This window comes from Osmia bicornis, chromosome 16, assembly GCF_907164935.1.
Source record: "Osmia bicornis bicornis chromosome 16, iOsmBic2.1, whole genome shotgun sequence".
NCBI classification, from domain to species: Eukaryota; Metazoa; Arthropoda; class Insecta; order Hymenoptera; family Megachilidae; genus Osmia; species Osmia bicornis.
The window spans coordinates 1,232,124-1,258,234 of record NC_060231.1 but is presented as its reverse complement, the minus strand read 5'-3'; the positions used below and the strand labels follow the sequence as shown (position 1 = coordinate 1,258,234).

At 36.6% G+C, this 26,111-nt stretch overlaps 1 long non-coding RNA gene and 1 pseudogene across 1 annotated transcript; one reads left to right on the top strand and one right to left on the bottom strand.

Annotated features, from left to right (window-relative positions):
• The first annotated feature begins 16,322 nt into the window (after positions 1-16,322).
• On the top strand, positions 16,323-17,968 carry LOC123988573. The gene is made up of 4 exons (XR_006830182.1): positions 16,323-16,569; positions 16,679-16,839; positions 17,704-17,817; positions 17,905-17,968. It is a non-coding gene; the product is annotated as an uncharacterized LOC123988573 (long non-coding RNA).
• Positions 17,969-18,337: 369 nt separating this feature from the next.
• On the bottom strand, positions 18,338-20,712 carry LOC123988606 (annotated as a pseudogene).
• Between the last annotated feature and the right edge of the window lie 5,399 nt (positions 20,713-26,111).

The window sequence follows — 26,111 nt, the reverse complement described above, 5'->3', positions numbered from 1 at the left end:
TTCTCTGGTTGCTGCTGCATTGGGTTTTGTGGCTGTTGCTGCTGTGGCTGTTGCTGCTGTGGCTGTTGCTGCTGTGGCTGTTGCTGCTGCTGCTGTGGCTGTTGTTGGTGCTGCAGCTGCTGCTGCAACACCTCCTGGTGCATCACCTCCTGTTGGCGCTGATGTTGCTGTTGCTGCTCGACAAGTTGTTGGCGCAACTGCACCATCAGATTCATCATGGTTTGTTCTGAAAGAAAAAGGGGAAATATATACCTTACATCCATATTTTTGAATCATGCAATATATTCATGTTCAATTAAAGTTGAAATTATACTTACGGTTATTTTGTTGTTCCTCATCCATCTGTTTATGAAAAAAAGAAGAAAAAGAAAATATTATTAATTAAAGAAAAATAATCGGAATTTGTGGGTGAAGTTCCGAAAAGCACTGACCGTCTATTTTTTTGAAAGTTAGTATTGTTACGTTTTTTTAATACGCTAATTACGAATATCATAGTAAAAAATTGGTGACTATTTAACCATCGTAAGGCGGCCGGCAACGCTTTCGCGAAATAATAACGAATTCTTTAAACAACATTATTATTTGCAAATTCTTGTGACGGCGACGTGTCATCAAATTAAAGATAAAGTGGCTCCCAAAAGTCTGCGTACAGCATTTAAAAGAGAATACCTCATTTACAATTGGACGAAATGACTTGAGGTTTTTTGACAAGCTATAAAAATTAATTTTCTGAAATATTTGCTTTTGTCGTTTTAAAAAATGACAATTTGTTGAAATCGTGAAAGAAAAATTTTTAATATTTCAATTTTTTTATGTGAGCCTATAATGAAAATTTAAAATATTTCTTTCGTAGATTCTAATAAGTTATGTGTATGCTGAAAATTTCATCGAGATCGGTAAATGCAGTTAGAAGGTCGAAAAAATTAAAATTCCCGAAAATTGCGACAAACGAAAGACATATTTTAAATTTTCATTATAGGCTCACATAAAAAAGTTGAAATATTACCCTTCACTATTTTCTTTCACGATTTCAACAAATTGTAATTTTTTAAAACGACATAAGCACATACAACTTCTCGAAAAACGTCAAGTTATTTATTCCAACTGTAAATTAGGTATTCGGTTTTAACACGTTGACTGCCGCAGTGAAAATGGGTATTTGTTACGAAGTTGTAATTATTAAGAATAGGAATAATTAATTTTCAAATTTCAAATGTCAAGCTTTTAATTTTATACTTTACATTATTAGTATAATAACAATACTATTGTAAATAATATTTTTTTATCTTTTTCATTTAGTTATTGGAGTGCGTGTAATTTGCGATGCCGGTCACCGGTAACCCCCTCGGCAGTCAACGTGTAAACTGTGTGCGCACACTTGTTGGACTCACTGTACGTTTAATTTTGTAACGCGTCGCCGCCATAAGAATTAACAAATAATAATGTTGTTGAAAGAATTAGTTATTATTTCGGAAAAGCGTTGCTGGCCGCCTTACGATGCCCAAATAGTCCCCAACTTTTCACTATGATATTCGTAATCAGCGTATAAAACAAACGTAAGAATTGTATTGTTACGTTGCGCGTGCGACGGCGCAACGTAAAAAGGATAATAAAAAGACTGCTGTTTCAACTAGAAAATTGAAAGGCAATTCCCTATACTTTTTACCCTATTCTGAGCGCGATGGTTGGTATCGCTGCCACCAGTCTCGAGCGGGTTAGCGCTCTCGACAAATTAAAAGACGAAAGATAATTATTAAGATGTTACAATTTAGAATTTGAACTTTTTGATCTTTCGTTTGGGTTCGTTCAGCGCTTTAGGTCCCGTACGGGTCCCTCCTTGAATCTGTATGTAAACGGTAGGCGTGTATAACTAAAAGAAATGTGTTTGGTGTGTTTGAAATAAATTTGAAACTGGTTAACTGGTAAAACTGATTTAATATCGAATTAGAACCAAGAATGTGAAATTAACAGAATTAATAATCAAGAACTAACGGATTTTAGAAGTCAGAAATGGAAGGTGTTTAAATTTTGAAACTCATTACTAAATAATACCAGTTTATAAATGTCGTTTAACAAGTGTAACGTCCCGAATTATTCGCGAGCACGCTACTGCACCGACGCGTAGGGAGAGCGGTTCCCTATGAGAAGGCGACTCGTATTTATATATATTAATTATAGGAAGGGATTATAGGTTCGGGTGGCACGCGGTAAAGGAGTAAAATCCAACGCTAGATTCCTTTCTCAAAATGATAATAAGTAGTGTTTATTTCAAGAAATTAATGTGGTGTCTTGTGTATAATATAAAAATAAAAAAAGAAAGTAGGTAAGTAATATAAAAGAATATTGAACGTAATTAAATATTGAATTTAAATAATGAATTTAAGTAATTAAATATTGAATTGAATTAATGTAACAAATGTTGCGCCCTGTGTTTGAAATACAAAAGAAAATAATGGTATTAGTAATGTACAATGAGTACGCCCTGGATTGAAAAATACAAAGAAATTAACAATCGTGTTTGTGCCTAAATTGGAATACAATAAAAGAGAATTTGATTATTACAAAAAAAATAATTCAACCTAAAATAAAATACAGAGTAAATAAATTGATTAGTAAATGCGGTTCTAGATACGATTATAAAACTTGAATTTATAATTTAATATAATTTAATTTAATTTAATATAATATAAATGATTCGAAAGAATTGTCGGGAAATTGGCCAAGATCCGTTCCGACGCTGTAGGAGTTGGCTCGTTCGGCCGCAGTTCGGTTTCTGGGCAACTTAGCCGTCAATGAACAGGCCGCATCCAAGGAGCTTCTGCTTTCGCTCGCTCGTTATACTTGGTAGCGAACTCTGCAAAACGGTATCGTCGCTCTAGAGCCAGTGTACTGATAGGCCGCATCCAAGGAGCTTCGGCTTTCGCTCGCTCGTTAAGCTTGGGTGCGAACCTGACACGTAGGAGAACCGCTGCGAACCGATAGTTGAGCGCCCCGGGTCTGACGCGGTACCTTTGCCGCTTTGCCGACAAAAGAGTCTAAGATTACTGAATTCTATATAAATCGTATCATAGACCCGTCTCGGACTACGATCAGAATCGAAGTGAAAATTCTTTGCGCGGCACTCTCGTATTTATACCGGAGAACTGCTGACGTAGCAGTTTTTTCTACCTGTGTTTTCGATACCGGAAGTGTTCGGACTTTGACCGGTGCGTACGTGACTCCGTGTGTATCGCTATCTCTGTCTACGCGCTATTGCCGTCTCTTTCTACTCTGCGCTTGTTCCTATCTCTTTCTATTCGCTATTGCTATCTCTCTCTATTTATTTCGCGCGCTGTGTCGATCTTTTATCGACGCGGTAGAATTATCGACATGGTAGAATTTATCGACGTAGTATATAAAATTTTTGTTAAAATGTAAATATTAATAAATATAAGATTCTGTTCGGTTATTAAGCATGAATATAATTATTTAAATCAATGTAATACAAAAATAAATAAACGAACTGTTACACTTTGTAATTATATAAAAACGAAAAAAAAATTGAATAAATATTTTAATGAATACTAATTATTAATTGTTGTTGCTCATTCTTCTTGTTTATTCTTCTTGTAGGATGTTACAGCCTTCCCCCTGTGTTAGTCTCTTGCCCTCAAGAGACTCTTCGGCTGATGATCGTGTTTTGGAGCAAGATTTGCATAAACATTTTCCTTCGTTGTTTCTGGGGGATGCTGCCAGTTTTCCGAAATATCTGATGACTTTTGCATGTTTTTTCCTTGGGTCCTTTTTATTTGCTTTCTTGTAGGTTTTCCAGTTTATTTCCGGGATTTCAATGAGGGTTAACCTCCATGGTGTATCCATTTCTGGTTTCTGCTGTGTTGGAGTCTTTGGAGAATTTTAAGAATTGTTAGTAAAAATCATTGAATAAATAAAAGGATACTTATACCTCGTTTAGTTTTTTTAGCGCTTTTCTTAATCGTTTCAGCTGTTGTCGTTTGCCAGCTCGTCGTGTCATTTTGGTAGTTAGAATTTTGAAATTAAATATGGCGTTCGCGTAGGTGGCGCTTTACGCCTTCTTTCTTTCTTTAACCTATTTTTTCTGTCTTCTCTTTTGTAGGAAGGACCATAATGGCGGTTATGGGTTCGATGAATAAAAAAAACTTTTATAGAGAATAAAATTTAGTTTTTATTATATATTTATATTATTGTCTTTCATTTTTTTTTCCTTTTTCTTTTTTTTAGTATTTATAATGTTTTATTGTTGCTGGAATAAATCACTCAGGTATACAATGTCAAATTCTTCGGAGGGGAAAAGTGTCCCGTCTGGGAAGACCTCTTCATCATCCTTGTCCATCTGTCTCATGGCTATTTGGCATACGTTGCATGCGATTGCAGGCTGAAAATCAGCATATTCCCAGCCACATACCATACATTTGGTTTGTTCTATTCCGAACTCCTTGATTATATAGTGGTGGGTGCCTTGGTGTACCCACTGATTTCTTGTTTCAGGACGGATTCTCCTTGCACAATTAAAACAAATCCTTTTCGCCGTGGGGTTGAAAATAAATTGAAATGCGACGCTATGGTCGTTGATGCATAGGGCATCAATTATTCGTGTGGGTGCACGCATTTTTCTTCTTATCTGTATAAATTATTATAATATTTAGTATTTATTTTTCTGAATACTAATTATTTAATGCTTACTTTTTTACTCTTCTTCACTTTTCTCACAAATCTTTTTTTTTTATCACTTTTTTTTCTTCTTACTTCAGAGAGAACTTTGTGCTCCGCTTCTTTCGGCAGTTGCTTTTTGTATAGTATAGTGGCGTTCTTTTTAGAGTGCTTCCACTTGCTTCCAACGGTTTTTTAGATTTTCGTTAGTGCGCATGCGCGTGTTCGCGAATCTAGTGGATTTTTGCATCGATTTTCACGTTTGATCTATGATGCTGATTGGTAGATAGGCCCTCTTTAGCCTATCTTTATGAACGATGCGCTTTTTATTGGGTCTTATTGCCAATTCTATGTTATTTGGTTCTATGTTTCGAAGTATAGTGTATGGTCCAGTGTATTCTTTTTCAAATTTGTTTCTTCTAGGCGGGTTTAATAACATAACTTTTTCACCTGTTTCGTAATTTATTGGTCGAATTTTCCTGTCGTAGTAGTGTTTTTGTCTGTGTTTTTCTTTTTCCAAATTCGATTTTGCTATTTCGCGTAAATTGTACAGTGTTTGAATTAGTTTCTCAATATATTCGGGGTATGTTTTTAAACTATCAATCGGTTTGACACTTGATGGTTGTCGAGCTTTCTTTCCGAAAATTAATTCATGTGGTGTAAATTTCGTTCCTTCGTGGATGCTGGTGTTATAGGAGAACATTGCCTGTGGTAACCATTCATCCCAATGTTTTTCCTTTGAGATATAATGTTTTAAATATTCTATTAAAACGTGATGACTTCTTTCTAGTGATCCATTTGATTGAGGATGGAATGAAGATGTTCTGTATGTTTTTATCTGGAATGTTTTGGCTAATTTCTTCATTAATGAACCAGTAAAACATGTACCTTGGTCTGTAAGTATGGCTTTTGGACTACCAAATTTGCATATAAAGTTTTCTGTAAAAGCTTTTGCTACTTCTTCAGATGTGGTTGATATTAAAGGTGTTGCAGCTGAATATTTAGTTAAATTATCCTGGATGGTGAGTATATAACTATTTCCTGATGTAGTAATTGGTAGTGGTCCTAATATGTCTAAAGATACTTTGTCAAATGCATCAATAGGGGTGTCAGTGATGACCATAGGTTCTTTGTTTTTCATCCTTACTAATTTTACTTTTTGACAACTGATGCAGGTTCTAATATAATCAGTGATTTCTTTTTTCATGTTCTTCCAATAATAATTATTTCTTATTCTATGGTAAGTCTTTTTTATTCCTTTATGTCCTCCTACTGGGCTTTCATGGTTTTCTTTAATGATCTGTATTCTTTCTTCTTTAGGTGGTGTGATAATGATTCCTTTACATAATGTGATGGAAATGTTTGATTCTGCAAAAATTACTTGTAGGAGTTTATGTAATCCTTTTAATTCAGGTATAGAGCATTCTTGAATTTGTCTTTTATGGAATTCTTGATAAAGTATTTTTAGTGTTTTAGGTAGGTCTTCTCTTGATTGTGTTACTAGGCCAAATATTTCTTTATTCTTCTTTTTTAAATGTATGATAATTTCTTCCTGTTGAGGTATGTGTATTTTCATTTTTTCTTTTTGTAAAAATTCTCTTGATTGATTATCTATTGGTTTTCCCTCTTCATTTAGGAATACAATTACAGTCCCTTTCTTCATCCAGAGGTGGTCAGTTGTCTCTACTATTTTTGATGTGACTGGTAGGTTGCTGATCACTCTTGGTTGTGTTATTTTATGTGTGGTAAGTTGGTCTTCTTCTTTAATAATTTTAATGGGAGTTATAGGTGCTGTAGATGTACTTCCTGAATCAGTTTTTTCTTCTTTTTTCAGCTCTGAAAATTCTTCTCTGGTTCCTAAAGATGCTCTTTTTGTTCCTGAAGATGCCTTTTTTATTTCTGATGATGATTTTTTTATTTCTGAGGATGCTTTTTTAGTTTCTGAAGATGAATCTATTTTGGGTGGTTCTCTATATATATGTTTGGGTAGAGTTATTCCCTCTTCAAAATCTTCAATTTCATCACCAATTATTATTGGTTCATATCTCCTTTTAAGTGGTTTAGGAGGTTCAGAAATTAGTTGTTTTTTAGGTAATTGGTGAATTTCTACTGTGATTTTTTCCTGGTTCGGTTTTCTCTTTTTATATTGTTTGTTTGTAGAGCTTGATGTTTCCTTTTTCCTCTTCCTGTGTTGTTGATCTTGGAATTCATCAGTATCGCAATATTCTGATTCACTGGAAGTAGTATCTTCTTTTAGACGTTTTTGATGTTGACTGCTGCTTGTTTTATGTGGTCTTTTGTGGTGTTGTGTAATTTTTCCCTTTTTTATTTCTCTCTCTGAATCAGATGAAGTATCTCGCTGGCGAGTAGAATATTGGTGTGTTGTTTTCTTTCTTACAATACTTCTTTCGGATTCGGAGGAAGTATCTCTTTGTCGTGTGGCGTGTTGATATGATTGTTTTTTCTTTTTTGTTCTTCTGTTTTGTTCTGAAGATGTGTCTCGGCGTCTTGTTGGATATTGATGTGTTTCTTTCTTTTTTTTGATTTCTCTTGAACTTGATGATGTTGTTGGTCTCGGTCTTGTAGGGTGTTGATGAGTTTCCTTTTTTTTCTTGTGTTCCCTAGAATCGGATGTCGTCGATGGTCTAGGACGTGTAGGATATTGGTGAGTTTCTTTTTTCTTTTTGTATTCCCTAGAATCGGATGTCGTCGATGGTCTAGGACGTGTAGGATATTGGTGGGTTTCCTTTTTCTTTTTGTATTCCCTAGAATCGGATGTCGTCGATGGTCTAGGGCGTGTTGGGTATTGATGCCATTGTTTTTTCTTTTTAATTTCTCTTGATTCTGTGGTTGAAGTGGTTGCTCTAGGTCTCGTAGCATACTGGTGCCATTGTTTCTTCTTTTTTACTTCTTTTGAATCCGTGGTAGAGTGTTTCCGTTTCGCTTGAATTGGTAGGGTTATAATAGGATTTCGGGATAATGCGTCGGCGTTTATATTTTGTTTTCCAGGTTTATATTTAATTTCGTAGTCGTATTCGCTTAGTTTTAGTTTCCAACGCATTAATCTTGATGCAGGATCTGTTAAATTATGCAGCCACGTTAATGGTTTGTGGTCTGTTATTAGATAAAATTTTCTTCCATAAATATAGGGCCTAAAATGAGTTACGGCATATATGACTGCTAGTAATTCTCTTTCTGTGGCAGAATATTGAGTTTCTGCCTTATTTAAAACTCTTGAAGTGTATGATACCGGTTGATCTTTTCCGATTTCGCCTTGGCTTAGTACTGCTCCAACGGCGATTCCGGATGCGTCTGTGGTAATATTGAAAGGTTTTGTAAAATCTGGATACTGAAGAATTGGTTCTTCGCATAATTTGTCTCTGAGGATGATGAAGGCTTGTTGTTGCTGTTGCGTCCATTCGAATTTTTGTTCTTTTTTTGTTAAATCTGATAAGGGTTTAGCTATTTTTGAAAAATTTTTTATGAATCTTCTGTAATATCCGCATAAACCAAGGAATTGCCTAATATTTTTAACTGTTTTTGGAACTGGAAACTCTTTGACCGCTTCTATTTTCTTCGGGTCAGGCTTCACTCCATCTTCTGTGATAATGTGTCCCAAATAGGCTACTTCCTTCTTTAGTAGCTCGCATTTTTCCGGCTGGAGATATAGGTTTGCTTCTCTCAGTCTTGCCATAAGTCTATTAAATTTTGTTTCGTGTTCTTCTATTGAACTAGCATATATTACTATGTCGTCAATATACACGAATGCTTCAACCCCTTGTAGTCCATCCAGAACGTTGTTCATAAGCCTCTGGAATGAACCTGCAGCGTTTTTCAAACCAAATGGCATTCTTTTGAATTGGAAGTGTCCAAATGGCGTTGAGAAAGCTGTTTTGTGCTTATCGTCTGGATGCATGGGTATTTGATGGAAGCTAGACTTTAAGTCGAATATTGAGAAGTATTTTGCGCTTCCCAATTGATCCAGAATATCGACTATATTTGGCAATGGATATGCATCGCTAATTGTTTTTTCGTTTAATTTTCTGAAATCGATAACTAATCTCCATGATTTATTTCCTTGTGTATCTTCTTTTTTTGGTACTATCCAAATTGGAGAATTGTAAGGTGATGATGAATGTTCGATGATATCTTTCTCTAATAATTCATTGACTTGTTTATTTACTTCTTCTTTCAGTGCTTGCGGGTATCTATATTGCTTTATATTAACTGGAGCTTCGTCGGTTGTAATTATTCGATGAAAAATTTTGTTTGTAGCTCCAAGTTCATCTTCGTTTAAATAGAATCGATCAGCGTTGTTTGAAATTAAATTTTTTATGCTTGATTTTTCTTCTTTATTTAGATGTTCCAGGCGAAGTGATGTAAATAGTGTGGTTATGCGTTTAGTAGAGTCTGATAGCGTTTCTTCTTCTTCTTCTATTTTGATTTCTTCGTATGGTTCCAATTGTACGGTAGGCATTTCAATTTTTATTTCTTCAGAAGAGACATTTGTTGCATGAAGGAAGGCTATTCCAGTTCTGTTTGTTACGACTGCGTTTCCCATGTATAATTGTGGATGTATATCAATTTTTGGTATAAAGCCCGTTGTTTCTTTTGTATTTTCTATTTTGATAGGTATTGTTGTCCTAGTTCTTGATGGTATGGTGATTAAAGGTTCTTGGAATGGTATAATATAATTGTTGACTATGAGCATAGATTTGGCATAGTCAATGTTCGCTCCGCTATTCTTGAAGAATTCTGTTCCTAGTATTCCATCGTGTGCTATTGGAAGGTCCTCCACGACGTGGAATATGGACTCTGTATCCAGCGCTTTTACTTCGATGTAGCCTAGGGTTGAAAGATATCCTTCGGTTATTCCGTTTAATTCGAAGATAATATTTGTATTAATTATCGCTTTATTTGATATAATATGTTTTTTTATAATATTTATATCTGATCCAGTGTCGATCATTAATGATGCTACTCCTTGATGAAAATTTTCACTTATGAGTTTGATGCTTGGAGGTTTTTCTGCGTAATTTGCTTTTAAACACAGGTTTGTTTCTTTACGTACCTGTGGTTCTTGAGTTGTAGTTTGTTGTTGTGGTTGATTTTTGATTTTTTCTTGATATGCTTTTTTCCTGCATTGTTCAATAGTATGGCCAATGTTTTGGCAATAAGCGCATATTGGAGGTTGTTGTCTTCTCCAGTTTGCGGTGCCTTGGTACCAGTTATTAGGAGGTTGATTTCCCGGGGTTTGATTTGTTGGATTTGCCAAAGGTTGGTTTGCCGGATGTTGAAAAGCCGGTGGTTGTCCCGTTCCTTGGCGTTGATATGAAGGATTACGACCCATATTTTGAGGCTGGTTTACCGGGGTTTGGTTTTGTGGAACCCGGTTTGGTTGCATCCATTGATTTCTTGGCTGATTGTAATTATTGTAGTTGTTGTAGTTGCTGTTGAAGTTGTTGTTATTATTGTTAAACCAGCAATTTTGAATCGTATGTCCCGGGCGCTGGCAATGCTGGCAATATTTTGGCTGCCACTGGATTGATGATACCTGCTGCCTTTGGAATGAACGGCTACTGCAGGTGTTGGTGCTGTGGCCGTATCCAAAACAATTGCTGCATTGAACGGCCTGGGTATATCCCTCAGTTATCTTCGTTCTCATCATGTTTTCCTTGTATTCCGCTTCGCCTTTGATAGCTGCGCTAATTGCATCGTCTAAGGTGTCGAATTCGCAATTTCGCAATCGACTGAAGATTTCTGGTTTCATCCCAGTCAGAAATGCTTTGACAGCATTGGCTTCTGCAGATACATTATATTGCTGCGTATGATCAGGAACTTCAATTTCATTACAGTTCTGAATTTGCAGCAGGATACTAGAGACTCGGCTGCTATAGTCGACGACTGCTTCGTTCGCCATTTGAGCCATCTTCGACATGTCTCCGTATAGTTGTATCGATGAGTACAAAGGAGCAAATCGTGATTTTAATACCGTAATTAGCTGTTCGATTGTATTGTAGTCTCCGCTCAATACTACTCTCGAAGCTTGTCCATATAATTTGTTTTTAATTAGCTGGACCAGGCCGTATTCGGCGTTCGGTGAAATCATTCCTCTAGCATTAAGGCAATTCTTCGTGAATTGATATACGGATATGTTGTGGCCATCGAAAGGTGGCACTATGTCCGCTGCATCCCTTATGCTAATAGGTCGGTTGCCCTCGACTGGTACGTTGGCTTCGTTAGCCATCTTATAACTATTTATTAATGTGTATATATATATATATGTGAATATTTTTTTTTTTTTTTTTATTTCTACGTATGTATCCTTTTTTTTTTTATATATTTTCTTTCTTTTTCTTGCTTATTTATATATATATATTTTTTTTTTGTTTATTATATATATATTTATTTATTATTATTATTTTTTTTTTCTCTTTTTTTTTTCTTTAATTTATTAATATGTACTTATATAATTAATTATATCTATGCTTATCCTCTAATTTGTTTTAAGAAAGGTTCCAACGTCCGCTAAGAATTGTATTCTATTGCCACACTGTCGAACAGAAAATTTATATGAACCGAACTGACTCGACGGATTCTACCTGTTTCAATGACTCGACCAATCCCACCGCTGTCACCAAATTTTTATCTAATATACTACGTGTAACGTCCCGAAATTATTCGCGAGCACGCTACTGCACCGACGCGTAGGGAGAGCGGTTCCCTATGAGAAGGCGACTCGTATTTTTATATATATATATATATTATATATTAATTATAGGAAGGGATTATAGGTTCGGGTGGCACGCGGTAAAGGAGTAAAATCCAACGCTAGATTCCTTTCTCAAAATGATATAGAAGTGAGTGTTTATTCAAGAAATTTAAATGTGGTGTCTTGTGTATAATATAAAAATAAAAAAAGAAAGTAGGTAAGTAATATAAAAGAATATTGAACGTAATTAAATATTGAATTTAAATAATGAATTTAAGTAATTAAATATTGAATTGAATTAATGTAACAAATGTTGCGCCCTGTGTTTGAAATACAATAGAAAATAATGGTATTAGTAATGTACAATGAGTACGCCCTGGATTGAAAAATACAAAGAAATTAACAATCGTGTTTGTGCCTAAATTGGAATACAATAAAAGAAAATTTGATTATTACAAAAAAATAATTCAACCTAAAATAAAATACAGAGTAAATAAATTGATTAGTAAATGCGGTTCTAGATACGATTATAAAACTTGAATTTATAATTTAATATAATTTAATTTAATTTAATATAATATAAATGATTCGAAAGAATTGTCGGGAAATTGGCTAAGATCCGTTCCGACGCTGTAGGAGTTGGCTCGTTCGGCCGCAGTTCGGTTTCTGGGCAACTTAGCCGTCAATGAACAGGCCGCATCCAAGGAGCTTCTGCTTTCGCTCGCTCGTTATACTTGGTAGCGAACTCTGCAAAACGGTATCGTCGCTCTAGAGCCAGTGTACTGATAGGCCGCATCCAAGGAGCTTCGGCTTTCGCTCGCTCGTTAAGCTTGGGTGCGAACCTGACACGTAGGAGAACCGCTGCGAACCGATAGTTGAGCGCCCCGGGTCTGACGCGGTACCTTTGCCGCTTTGCCGACAAAAGAGTCTAAGATTACTGAATTCTATATAAATCGTATCATAGACCCGTCTCGGACTACGATCAGAATCGAAGTGAAAATTCTTTGCGCGGCACTCTCGTATTTATACCGGAGAACTGCTGACGTAGCAGTTTTTTCTACCTGTGTTTTCGATACCGGAAGTGTTCGGACTTTGACCGGCGCGTACGTGACTCCGTGCGTATCGCTGTCTCTGTCTACGCGCTATTGCCGTCTCTCTCTACTCTGCGCTTGTTCCTATCTCTTTCTATTCGCTATTGCTATCTCTCTCTATTTATTTCGCGCGCTGTGTCGGTCTTTTATCGACGCGGTAGAATTATCGACAGGGTAGAATTATCGACGTAAATTCTGAGTATATAAAATTTTTGTTCAAACGTAAATATTAATAAATATAAGATTCTGTTTAAATACATGAATATAATTATTTAAATCAATGTAGTACAAAAATAAATAAACGAACTGTTACACTGTTGTAATTATATAAAAAACGAAAAAAATTGAATAAATATTTTAATAAATATTAATTATTGAATTTCTTCTTATTTACTCCTCTTCCTGCTGGATGTTACACAAGGGTAAAGATGACTTATAAAAGTAACAAAAACATAACGAAATGCACGCTCTGAGATTACACTTGAGGATTTTCGCTTTTTATAACAATCGCGGGAGATGATTGTTGCGATCCCGTCTTCCCCTATTTTAATTTGGAAATTTGGCGTATTTCCGCCGTGAGGATACACCCTAGCCAGAGATATTCTCGGCACCCTCGAAAGGGCAGGACTAAGGTGCCCCCTTTTATAGAATATCAAATGAATTATGAAAACGGAATCGCAACGCAAGTTTTAGTTGTACGTATTTATCAAATACCTCAAACGTTGGAACGATCTGACCGGAGGAATTCTCGGAACCCAAGAAGGGCTGGACAGATCGCCCGTTTTGCCAATAAATAGTCGTCGTGTTCAAAAATGGTAAACGGATCGACTTACCGAAACGCTGTTTGATATAATACAAGATAACAAATTGCTTGTAGAGATCTGGATATTCTGGAACACCAAAGAACGGTAAGGATCGTGAACACTGCACTTGTCGCGGCGATAATGAAATAAGCGAACGAGTACGTCGACGAGAGACAAACGAATACGAACGGAAAAGAATATGTAAATATTTTATTACCCGAAATGAAGCTAATACGAATTATACGCGAGCAAACGATTTAAAATCGGAAAGAAAAGATAGAAAATTTAGGTTGAAGGAAGATTTTACGTGCGCGTCAGTGAGTCCTTGTTAAGAATCGCGCGATTTCAACTCGCACGGCACTCTGCCTCGCTACGCGGAGGACTTTACCGCAGAGGAAAACTGTCGCGATTTCCGAACAACTCTGTCTCTCGGACACACGGGCTCAAGATCACGTACCTCGACGATTGATCGATCAAGAGTGTCGAAATTTGCGCGAGATCGACAGGCGAAGGGCCCGTCGCGCGATCATCGTCCTTGGAGGGGACGGATTGACGAATCGTGGCACGCGCTCGGAAGTGTCGCGTGCCCGGTGATTGGTTAAGACGCGCGAGCTAGACGAAGATTCCTCATCCCCTTTCTTTGGTGTTCCTTTTTCTTTCTAACACGTCGCCATGATAGGTTCAACGGTTTTCTAGAAACTACGCAGTATTTCCTTCAAATGTATTATTGCTAATTTATCAGTTACTGCTTTAATTCGAATATCCAAATGTTGAACTGTTAAATAATACTATTAATTTGACCAAAACACGAATGATCTTGAAATCGAGATATATAATTTAACAATTGAAAGCAGTTATCCATTTATTTTTCCCTTAGCAGGATCAGAATTATTTATCTTTCCTGATTTATAATAAGATCTTATCAGCGTAAAAGCGGACGATGCATTTACGATGATCGCAATGCCGATTATGCATTCATTTACAATCTTTCGCATAATTATTTCGGTGGAATCGACATTTCGTTAGCAATGAATTTAAACATTTCTACCAGAACATTCCTTTGTTCAGAATTCGTCGTTGTCGCTAGGTAGTTCTTAGAATTTCGAATACAATAATGTTTATTGCTTCGAACGACCCTTGATTTTCGAACGGCGGTCGAACGTTCGCGACGTTAGGCTTTGTAAGGGTTCTCATTTGTTTTAGTTTCGTCGTTCAAATTCATATTCATCCATCCATTCCTTTCACGCTATCATTCGGTCAGGTAATAATGATCCTGATCGGACCGGCTGACGCTTTGTGCAAATGAGAGGGAAAGAGTTTCCTCGACAAGGAAGTTATTACGGTTTTCCCGTTTCTACGCAGTTACCAAGGGAAATTCCCGGAATGCGAAGCACTGGATAACTGCGTAGCGCTGGTGTTGTGTTAACGGCTCTCTCTCTCTCTTACGAGCTAACGCGAGTTTTTGTGCGTTACCCGATTGTAAACTGTCTTAAGCCGGGTATCCACCAGTATCAAACGCTCGTATCGTATCACCGTTCCGAACCCTTTTGAATAGGCAGACGTTGCCTCGTTGCATGCCACGGCGTGCTACGGCTTGGACAATAGTTCTTCGTGTCTTGAAATAAACTCCTATAGGCGAGAAGTTTCGATTTGCTGCATGCTGTTTCTTTAGTGTAATTATCCAAACCATATCGTGTTTGGTATCATTTTAATCAGAAAAACGTCACAAATATCTTGGTAACAGTTTTTTAAGAAAAAAATGAAAAATAACAAAGTTCAGTCGTTGCATTAGTATTATCTCACTGATGTATCCAATTCCAAATCATATTATCTCGTACCTCAAGTGTCATGTTTCCACTTGACATAGCATTTCGGGCCTTCGCCTGGGTATGTTGTTTTTACGTTTCAAGTGGTTTCCGAACCAATCCTTTGAACGACAAGAAACCGACAATTTTCGGATCGGCCCGTTCCTTCGCCTCCGTATCACAGACCAATAGAACTTTCGATATTCGGTAACGGAAAAATCTCTGGAAAATTAACATTGTCCTTTTTCAATAATCACACAGGTGATTATTAACATTGCTCTTTTATGTACAGCGTAGCACCGAAGATAATTGATCTGTTTAAATATATTTAGACGATAAAATTTGTCTAAATTAAATTAGATTAAATTCATAAATAATTTAATCGCTTTTGAAATGAATCCAATAATACCGCAAGATTTCAAATAAATTGAAACCCAAGTGACGGCACGAAACGCTATGTCAAGTGCCAACGCATGAACCTTTCCTTCGATGCAACAGCAAAGAATCGACAAATTTTTCGGATGGATCCGTTGCCTCCGTTCCTTTGGAACGCCACGCAGCAAAACGAAACTCCTCGCCTGTAGCGGCCCAGTCCTATTGCCTAACCGTTTATATCAAGAAACGAAGAAATGTTGTCCGCGCCGCAGCATGCCGTTGCATGCAACGAGGCAACGTCTGCCTATTCAAAAGGGTTCGGAACGGTGATACGATACGGGCGTTTGATACTGGTGGATACCCGGCTTTATATATCTATGGTTGGCGACGATAGTTTCAAGGAGGGTCACGTAAACTATTGTAAAGAAGGAAACAGAAATAACCTTTCCTCGTGTACTTCGCATGAGAAATTCTCGGAACCCAAGGGCTTGACAAGATACACGATTCCAGGGTAGAATAGAATAAAGAAGAGAAAGCAATAGAAGAAGTCAAAAATAGAAAAGAATTAAACTCAAACTCTTCCTTGTACACCCCTGCATGAGAAATCCTCGGAACCTCGAAAGGCTTGTCAAGTATGTACACTCAGTCCCATCGAAGCTGTCGCAGCGAAGTTGGCGCGCTAACGCATTCAAGCCGCGGCGGCGTTATCGCGCCAACTTCACTGCGACAACTTCGATGGGACTGGGTGTACAAGGTAGAGGAGGAATGAAAAGATTGGCGGAAAAGTGAAACACCCACCTCACGACCCTTACATGAGAAATCCTCGGAACCCCAAAGGGCTTGATAAGGGACGCAAGGCGGATAAATTTCAAAATTTCCGCCGGGGCGTAACAATAGGTTACGTCTATTATTTCGTATGGCCACAGCCGACTCTAGTACTAGCCGTGCTGAATAACGTGGCAACACCGCTCACGTGACAATCGGGAGTCCTATTTTCAATAATGGGAGTCTTGTACTTCGGATTATAATTATCGCTTTTTTTCATAGAAAATAATGTTAAAATATACAATTCTTTATTGATTATGTACAAGCAATATATAAATATTATAACTATGGTAAGTAGAAGTGATGTGGTAGTATAAAATTGTTATAAATGTGATATATGTTTTGTGTACTCTCGAAGTAGTTTGGTGTTGTGATACATAATATTTGAAATATTTACAGCGGTTTCATGAAAATTGAGGTATGAAGCAAAATGAAATCATCTTTGGATCAAATTGAAACATTTAAGAATTGATAAATGTGTATATGAGTTAATAAAAACTTGAAACAAGCGAAATTATCGGAACGAAGCCAAAGAGGTTATGTGAACATGTGGAAAAGAGGTTAGTATAGTTAGCTATTGAAGGGAAGAGTTGCGTAGTTAATTACAAAACCGTTTTAGAGGACAGTATTAAAATTGTAAATTTCCTCACCACCCTAGGGGTATTACTTCGGCGCGTTACCCTTTTTTATTATAATGGGTGGTTCGCCAATAGCCATATCATCCCATTTTATAAAATAAAATTAATCTTTCAAAATAAAATATAACTTTCGATTCTCCGTAAAAGAAAATTGTACATATCACTTTAATGAAAAGAAAATAAATAAACTTTCAAATAAGAAAAGGAAATCTTAAATTTTATAATAGGCAACAGTAAATAAAATAATCTTAAATAACAATAACAATAAAATAACAAAATATCACTTTGGCAATTATTTTCAGGAACTAAAAATATAAACTTCTTATGTAAATAGAAAAATTGAGTATTAAGTTTTGAACTAATAATAAATATTCTTAAATAATATTAGTAATGAAATGTAACAAAACTTACTTTGACATTCTCCTGAATTGCTAGTAGAACGTTAAATCTTGTGTGAAATAGCTTTTAATAACAAAAATATAAGAAATATAAATACATGAAAATTTAACAAAATTTAAAAACAAAGGTCATTGAAAATCTAATTTCTGTTAAAAGTTTTTAATTTGCGATTTTTAAAAATGGTGTTTGTATGTATTTCTAATTGACTATTATTTACAGTTTTTACATAATCATTTAATAAAATATTTGAAAAAATTGATAATAATTTAAACAAGATACTGTGGTAATTTTTACCACAAATACATGTATCTGAAAATGATAAATAGTGAATATCTGATTGAATACTAATGTGTGTTAATTTAAGTAAAATATGTCTATGGTTTTCAGAATGCAAAAATTGGGACTCTAAATTGGCATCATTTATTATGGCTTCCATTATTGCATATATATGTGTAAATGAGGCTACCACTTCTTCAGTTGGAACAGAAAGGCCTCCTCTTTGTAAGTGATCAAAATATGTATTATTTAAAGTTGTACCTTTATCCTTCACAACTAATAACTGGCAGATGTTACAATTTAATTTTTTAGCAACTGCATGGGACCCATAGCCAGCTACAGTAATGCTTCGAAATAAGCAAGTGGCTCGGGACCGAACAGTTGCTTATTTCGAAGCAGGTTGCTATTCGGCTTGACTTTGTTCTCGAAACGGGACGATAGAGAACGCGAGAAACGAGTGAGAGATCCGAGGTAGCGGCAAATCATAAAGTGATCGGCCGAGCAGCGATGTTATTTTTTGAACAAGGATAGAAAGCATTATATACATATATTCCATCCTTCTTCTACTAACCGATGTCACTGCTCAGTCGAGCGTGAAATTTATTACCCTAAACATCGGCTTCGCGCTTTCATGGACCTCTCCCTCATTTCTCGTACCTCTCACTTTGCGGGCGACTTCAAACAAAGAAGAGGGGATAGCGAGTTGCTTATTTCGAAGCAGAGACCACTTGCTTATTTCGAAGCATTACTGTATATATAGCATGACTGAATCATCTATAACACAATTGGACAAGTAATCAGTATCAAATATTTCCTGAAAAGAAGTTACATCAATGGAAAGATCATGAAGATCATCACCACTTACATCACAAATCTGAAATTTATCTTTAATGTCAGTGAAAGAAAACGAAGCTGCCGATTTTGTAAATATATGTTTTAATCTAATTTTTTTCTCTGCATGAAGTGCTTCATTATATGAAATATGATAATTACAACCGGATAGAAGTCGGTAATTTCCAAATCGTTTTTCTAATTTTTCTGTAGTAAATTTTCCTGGTAAAAGATATGATATATCAAAATTTTGAAAGCAGTATTCTATAAGTAATAAAAGAACTGTTGTACTTTGATGTAGCGCTGTAAAAGTATCAGTTGTCAAATGCCCGTTCGTTTCTACAGTTCGCCAACAGTTTAACCAGGTTACAAATTTTTTCAAAAATTGACATCTACAATCATTAATATTCAAAATTGGTTTACTAAATTCATTTCTTTTTTTGTTCCCTTTTATACTACTAGTATTATTTACAATGTCCCACCAGTTGCGAAATATTTCCAAAAAATGTGCCGTATTAATATAATTAAAAGCTTTCAAACCTGCTATTGTAGAATGATCGAAAATATTATCGACGAGGGAAACCTTTTGCCGATCAAAATTACTAGGATATAATGATTTGAAATTTAATTTATAAGCTTTCTTAATAACCAAATGTTTCTCCAGATTGTAAACCGTACGTAAATCGTTAAAATGAGCTAATTGTAATTCGTTTGTAAAAAAGTTAGGAAAATGAAAAGTTTGATCAATATTTTTAAAATTTAACCAATTATTTCTTATATTTTTGAGTATGTGAACGAAATCAAAAGAAAGAAAAATTGTTTTATTGGGTTGTGAAGGATTTGGAAAACTTATACCATTATCAGATAATTTAGAAAACAAAGTTCTATTAATTCTGTGGTTATCTGTCACAATGCAAATGACTTCAAAACCACATTTTTGAACCGATTCTATGATTTTGTAAACAATTGGTATCATTTCATTTCCGGTAATATTATAAACTGGTAATAATTTAACGATTTCAGAAAAATTTCCAAAAGCTGAAGTTATCATGAACGCTAAAATCGTTTTTGCTAACTCGGTCGTATTTGTAGCGCAGCCTGCGAGTTTATTTGATTTATACTGTAATTTTGAACTAATATAAATTTCATCAATTAATAAAATTACTACTTTTTCTCTAGTTGTTAAATTTGCTGATGTATTAAAAAGATAATGCTCGTTTTTTATATCATTGTCGGGTGAAACAGTTATATTAGATGATAAATATTGTAAATAGCGTTTGTGAGGTAAAATAAAAAAATTTCTTAATAAATTATACGCAGCCGACGATTGGCTATATAATGAGAAGGCCATAATAATGGTGCATGAACTGTATCTATTTTTTTTAGCTTTAATTTGTCTAATTTGATCTATTACTATTTCAAGATTTTTAGTGTAAGCAAATTCAGTTGATTCAGCAATGATATATGCTTTATTAAGTTCTTCTAGAGACTTCTCTAGATGCTTTTCAATAAGACATACATCAGTAATAGAATGTGTAGCATGTGTTACCTTAACTTTATATCTAGTTAATATATTCTGAAGTTGGGACCACCTAGACAATTTCTGATCTATGGGCAGTACCCACTTTAAATCAGTAAATGATAATTTATTACCTTCTTCACAAATTTCTAGCGTCATGTCATCAGCAATCACGATCTGTGTTGAAACTGTCAAAAAATCAGAATCATTATTTACAAGCATATAAAAATAAATTTTTGAAGTGGTTACTTTAATGTTCCAACAATTAGCAATTATAAGCTTTACTTTATAAGTATTCACTAATTCTGTATAGTTATTAATTAAATCAAATTCAATAAATTGTTTAACTAAATTGTCGTTATTGTTAATAATTCTTTCCTGACGCTCTGCAGGATCTTTCCTCTGTGGTAGCACATGTTTTGTTAGATATGAAGGTGAATTAGGAAAAATAGAAGGCACTGCATCCGTAATAAGCCTTGGACATCTCAACAAAACATTTTCCAGTACACCAGTAGGAGATAAAATACTCTGATACCTTTAAATATCAGTTTCTGCAAAATGCAGACTGCATACTGCAGAATATTTTGTTGGTGTCTAATTTTTACGAGGAATAGCAGCTATCCATTTTTTCCGTAATTCCTCATCTTTAGGTAGCAAAAATATTGAAGTATAATTGTTATCTTTTAAAGTGCTGTCATAATTTCCCTTACAATTGGGAACACAGCAACGCCGTGGCATTATTAATTAATAAATTTAATATGAAATTTGTAAAAAACTTTATATATAATAAATATGACGTTGTAATTATAAAAATTTATATATATAATATACATATATGATAATATTGTTAATATTTATTTGAAATATATTGAAAAGACTATAAATTCTATTAAATGAAAATGCTACACACAAAAAAGGAGCCGAGGAATTAATATAAATAAATAAACTTTATCTGTATTATTGTACTTATCTTTATTATTATTATTTAAGAGGCTTTATGTTGCTACAGATGACGTATACATATATATATTCTTGAAAAATAAGCGGGAAATTAAACGGCCGGTAGATGGAACTCGTGTAGCCGGGAGTCTGATGATGGTGGGAGGCTGGGAGTCCGGGAGGCACTCTGATATATTCAGAGTGTTGATATATTCAGATCAGACTCCCGCGGTGTTGCCATTTTTCCTTCAGCACGGCTAGTACTAGAGTCGGCTGTGGTATGGCCCGACATAATGGGGATATAATTTGCTTCTCGGTTCCTTGGGGGGGGGGACACAACGTGAATGTGTAAAAATTTCTGTTCGGAACGTAACACCAAAATACGTCCCATATCTACGTGTCCGATGTCTACGACGAGATTGTACTCGCCATCGTGCAGGACGTTTTGTGCAGTAGGTCTTACACTTGTAGATTCGCATTGTACAACGACAGTTTCGTCGTTTTAGCCAAGGACGTTTATTGATTGTGAAAAGCAACCTACATCTTTATTTTCCGTAAGGACGTTTTTATTATTATATTTACGAATTAGTTGGTGGCCAGACATATATGACTGACCGACCTCCTTTACATTGTTTATAAGTTTTCCCGGGAGAGAATTTCTCTCTTTGAAAACTGTAGTTGGTGGAATCGTCGATGTCGACGATTGCCATTCTTCCTGTCGCCTGAAAAGTAGAATGAATAAGATTATAAATAATTGTAGGACAATTCACACAAGTCACTGAAATGTATAAATTGTAAGCACTTACAGTTTTCTATAAGCTCTTTTGAGGGAGAACTTTCTCCTACCCGGAAACCTCTTATTTGTACCTTTTTTATTTCCCATTTGTGCTTATTTTTTGCACAAATGGTAAGAAATATTTATACAAATTTGGCTTTATGCGTATCCTTTCGATGTGTCTTCGCTGATATCGCGAAAACGTCTTAGAAAGAAGTAGATGGCAACTCGGGCCATGCACTGGGGCCATGGGCTATTCCTCCACCACGCTCCGCACGAAACAAAAACACTGGCAGCGTAGGCATGCAAACTATCGAAAAAATTTGTTTGTCGATACTATCGTTAGTTTTCAAAAGCCTTGTCGATACCATCGATAAATATCGATAGTTTTATAAGAGTTGCTTATATTTTACTTTTTTACTGTAGATTCTCTATAGATTGTATTTTTTGATTAAATTTTATAATTAAACAGAAATAAAATATAATTAAATAAAAACAAGGGTATAAATATTATAAAAATAGAAAACAAAGGGTATAGCCGGATAAGATGGTCAAAAGTGCCCCCAAACCAAAGTCGACTTGCTAGGAACCATTCGATAGGTGATAAAAAAAAACCAATCTGTGCCAAGTTTCAACCTAATCCTGTATCTCATCTAGGAGGGTAGTTACGGGTGAAAATGTAATCGCGAAGTTTTTGGTCAATTTCTCCTATTTAATGACATTCGAAAATTCTGAAAAAAATGAGGGACATTTCTATTTGTGAGGCACATATTACAGAATTTTTTCAGATTTTTAGGTCGAAAACTGAAGCCGTGAAAAATCAAAAATGTCAAAAAATGCTGAAAAATGGAGATTTTGTATGGAAGGAGTCGCGGATCTAGATTCATATTTTTTCCATAAGTGTATTGTGACCCGCTTTCGTGGGTGCACTCTATAATTAGGGCTTTTCACAATAGACGTTCGTTCGTTGGGTGCCAGCCACTCGCTGTGGCGATCACAATCAAAAAGGGAGAAAGGAGTATTAGGGCTATTACAGTGGAGGGGATTCGGGCTCTTACGTCCTCACAACTTCGCGGGGGAGTACGCTGGGAGGAGTATTGGGGGAAGGGAGGTCGCAGGGTTGGAAGGGTTCTTACGGAGTTAGTTACGTTACGCGTAGAATAGTTGACATAAAAGGGGATCTTGAAATAGGGGGTCGAAAAGAAAAGGTGGTCATTGCTGAAACTCAGAACCATACAATAGTAAAAAGGGCTTACCAAAACGCCTCACACAATCTCTCACAAATCTCGTTTCACAACGCTCGCTCCACAAATCTCTACTCGAAACTCCGCTCACAAATCGCTCAATCAAAATCTCTTTATCGCTTTCTAATACTCTTTATACAGTGATAGCCTCAGGCTCATTGACGGCTCGTCGCCGCCGCTGCAACGACGAGACCGTCGCGGGATAATTTTGGGGATTGGATGGGACTAGGATGGGGGGGCGCCTTCCGGCAACGGAATAGATCGATTATCGACTTATCGATGTGTCGGTAATCGGGGTCGATGGGGCTGACGGAGACTTGACAGTGACGGCTGCGGGCTGAGGTCTTTGGGCTCGGCGACAGATGGCTCCAGCTGGCTCTCTTTTGCTGCTGTTGTTTGAGCTGGGTGGACGTGTCATCTTGTTGCATTGTTGTTCCCTTTCCTGGGAGGGATTGGGGCGGTCTGTCACCGGCCTCGAAGCTCCTCTCGGGGTTGTCCGCTTCTCGGGTCCTTTCTGTCGGTTCCATCGGCCCGACACCAGTGGGTAGGGAAGGGTTAGGGGTCATTTTAATACTGGAGTGGGAGGTAAGAGGAGCACAATGATTGTAACGGGGGGGGGGGGGGGCACACGTGACACCACCGTACAATACTAACAATGATTTTTTTTTAATGGACAATTTATTTAATCGATTAATTATGCAAATGATATAAAATAATTGTTAACGCGGCCCCTGTTGCCTCTTCTTCCTCCCCGTGGCCGTCTTCCGCGGTAGGGACTCCGCCTCGTTCCCGCAGCCGTTCCTCTTTCTGTTTTTACGTACGGGGGTTCTTTAATCGACTGGTGTCGATTGAATCTACTACCTATGATTTCTGGCAACATGCGGCCCTCATAAAACTTCCTTAGTTTTTCCTCTGTTGCCCAGAATGTATCATTTCTTGGTACTTTTATAATTTTCATTCCTTTCGGCGTCCATAAACAGAAAAGGGCACATCGTCTATTCGTTATGTGCAACTGTCCTTACACTTGATAATAGTAGTGATGAATTTTATTCATTTCATCACCCCGGAAAATACACCGTATTGCAGGAAGTTGCTCTATTGCTTCAGCAGGCGATAAATCCTTCGCCGATTCAGGACATTTTACTTCGACGATGGTATCATCGTCTACAATGCCGTCAGGAGTAGCACCTAAGTAAGGCACAACAGCATCGATGAAGAGACCACATGGTAGAATATGAATTCTTATTTCGTCTTCTAATTGCCTCAAGGCGTTTGCCTCGTTCTCCCTTCCGTGGTCGAGGGAACGTAAATTCGGTATTTGCGGATACATTATACTCTTCAAAGTATTTGCCTGCGGTGTATCTTTTCGTAATCTGCATATCTTGCCGAAATTTGATGCGGTTAATAATTTTCTCCTGTAAGCTATCCACTTTTCGCTTTTCGCTTGATCGCGAGTTTCCGCTTCGATCGTGTTCCGCATCGTCTGCCACTCATAGAGTATAGCCATGTGCCTTTCATACTCGGAAGAGTATACAGTCTCTTCCATATCTGGTTTTGCTGCACTGGGGCCATAATCCTGGTCGTACGATTGTCTCTGATTTCTGAAGGAGGATGCTTTCGCTTCATTTTTATATTTCGATGCCATTCTCGTACATTCTTCCATCTTTCTTACGATGGTTGTCGGCTCTTTATTTATTGCCATACTCAATTTGCTAAAGGTCTCTTTAGTGTTAAATTGGACGACAGCAGCGGAGACTCTATGCAGCGGAGCATGTAGACCTGATATGAGCCTCTTCGTCCAAAGTTTATCCTTTTTCCTCCGATGAATTTGCCAATTATATTATTAAAGCTTTCTACAGCATTATTATTTAAAGCGTACAACAAACTTTCAGCTTGAGCGAAGAGTGGCTGCATCGCTTCTTCAATGCTTTGATATATACCACCTTGCTTCAATCGTGGAACATAATTTACTCTGTTCGGATCAGAATATTTGATGCAGAAATATGCTAACTTCTGACACTCCTTGTTTTCACCGAAAACATGACTCGGTACATTTTTCATGTCCACCTTCAAATTTTTTATTTGATCAACTAGTCTGATTTTTTCTTTGAATCGGTATTCTGCAGCTTTCTTTATTCCAGTACGCAGCCGCAGAGCATTGTCCTTTACGACAGCTCTTTGCTCTTTGTAGCGGCCTTTTGCTATGATGTCGTTTATTTTCCTACTGAAATTCTGTAGCAGGTGATTGGTGGATTCTATTTTTCGTATATGCACCATATAATCTTTATATGAATCATTGTCCAATATTTTCTTGTACACGCTGCTATCGCCATCGGCAACTAATATAGAATATACTAGGCCGTGCATTTCTATGCTGCATTTGAATCCTTCGGCGATAGCAGCACTTTCCATACCGGTTGAACTTTGCTGACGACCACAGTTTTTGAATCAGCAATGCTCGCGCGCTGCTTCTTTCTTTTTTGCTGCTGTTTGGCAAATCATACAAAATTTATTTTTCACGCTGATATACAGCACTTTTCTCGTATGGTATGGTCGAAAAAGAATTGTAGTCTCTTCCGCGGTACGATCTTTTCATCCAGCTGCCATCTGCGACAACTGGAATCCACGGTATATTATATCCTGCAAGCACAGCGCCTCTTGCAATAGCCAATTCTCTTTCCTCTTTTCCAGCTTCTTCCATTTCTTGTTGTGCGACCACTTCGAAGCCATCGATTATGTCATCCTGACATTTCTTGTACATCCTTTTTGTCATGCAAGACATGTTCACGCCAGAGAGTAATTCCTCCAGTTGATTATATCCGCCGCCCGTAACCATTGTTGCAGAAACAGCGGCATGGTTAATATCCATAATGCCATCATTCTTTCGAAGACACGGAATGTGTCCTACGTAATTGCACATTCGGCACTGTACATTATACGTTTTTTCTAAGCCATATTGTTGACATCCAATTATTTCAAAATGTTCAATGCCACAGCCAATAGGTGAGTGTTTTGCAAGATTTTTTATTTCTTCGTATACATATGCAAAATCAGCAAAATCTATTCCTTCCGAAATTGGTTCTTTTGGCTGTTGTGGTTCGGCTTTCTCTACCAACCAATTTATTTCTTCGTCTTCATCGGTGGTATTCAATTCATGTTCTTCTGTATACAGGGTGTCATGTAACGCATTTTCACGCTCCTAGATGGCGGC